Below are 1,370 nucleotides of genomic sequence, written 5' to 3' on the forward strand. Positions count from 1 at the left end.
TTATGCCGTGGCTTGTTGAGCAAGGCATGAGGTTGCTATCAGAGAGGAGGGAAAGACTTTGGAGCTTGGTGTTATTCAGGGCCAAATTGAGTATAACACACCAGAGGAAATATGCTTTATGGTACTTTATATGGATGATGGCGGGTGTCAAACTTCATACCCTCAGCCTTTTGTGCAATTAGTTTTTCTTCCATTTTAGCAAACTTTCGAATCCCATGCCAGTTATATTTTGCCAGTTTTGTTCTTTTGCACTTTGCCTTAATGGTCAGTTTAGTTGGATATCATTCTTGTTGAAAAATTCAATGTATCTAAACGTAACCTTTCGCTTTGCTCTAACTTCGTCGGTTCACAAATTTGGATTGCATGAGTGGAATGAGATGCTAAGGTAGCTTGATGTCTCCTCCCGTATTTTTAGGTTTTTTTAAAAAAAAAAAATTAAAACTCTTCTGTTAATGGTTGCTGTTTCATTTGCTGCGTTCAATTAAGTGTGGTTGGTTTGGTGCATATTGTTCTTTTTGTTCTCAAGCTTTATGAATCATCTAATTGTTGAATGTCATGTTTTTTTGGATTAAAAGACTTATATTACCTTGATGCGCTTCTACTCAGTCTTTAATCTGATAGTGTGATGGATTGGGAACCATATCAACTTGCCTACTATTTTTTCATAGTGAATACATTTGTTCAATGTGCTGCACTTGCCTTTTTGATTCAGCTTGTCCACTGTCATTATAATAAAGGTACTTGTGAGATGAAAATATCTCTTCAGAGTATAGTTTTGACTGAAATGGTCCATAACAAGATTGGTTTTGTACTGAGAAAATAGGTTCTCTAGATTGGTATTTTTTCTTTTACCGGAGTGTAAAGTTTTTACTTGTAGTTTGTTTGGGAGGACGAAAGACAAATATGAAGACAAAATTTGGGGCATTCATATCATGTTTTTGCAATGCCACGATTAACTCCCAAGTTAGTTTTACATAGCAAGCAGCTAGCATTTCTAGAGATTGGACATATGTTTCGCACTAGTGTATCCACAGATTGTGGAGGAAGCTCTAGGCTCTTGGCTATTGAAGTGTTGGTTCCCTAGTTTCCAATGATCCTTCTTGTCAGACGGGACCTTCATATCTTTAAACAACGCCTGTTTATGGCTGGCTATACTCCACCAATTTCATGGTAGAGTTGTCTCCCTCACCCTCTCCTTTATCTCCTAAGTATATATAAACCCAAATCTTCTGTTTCCCAAGGCCTGAACTCCAGACCACCCAGTTTTGTGGAAGTGTGACTCAAACATTAATCTAAAGGATTTCTCTTGTGGTCTGCCTGATTGCTTATTTTCATTTTAATTTTTTTTTGCAGTCTTTTCTCCCATTCGT

At 37.2% G+C, this 1,370-nt stretch overlaps 1 pseudogene; it reads left to right on the forward strand.

Moving 5' to 3' along the window:
• The window catches only part of LOC118037600 (elongation factor Tu, chloroplastic-like), a 4,746-nt pseudogene extending 4,547 nt beyond the window's left edge, over positions 1 to 199 (forward strand).
• The last annotated feature ends 1,171 nt before the right edge of the window (positions 200 to 1,370 follow it).

The sequence above is a fragment of the Populus alba genome, chromosome 4 (assembly GCF_005239225.2).
Source record: "Populus alba chromosome 4, ASM523922v2, whole genome shotgun sequence".
Taxonomy (NCBI): domain Eukaryota; kingdom Viridiplantae; phylum Streptophyta; class Magnoliopsida; order Malpighiales; family Salicaceae; genus Populus; species Populus alba.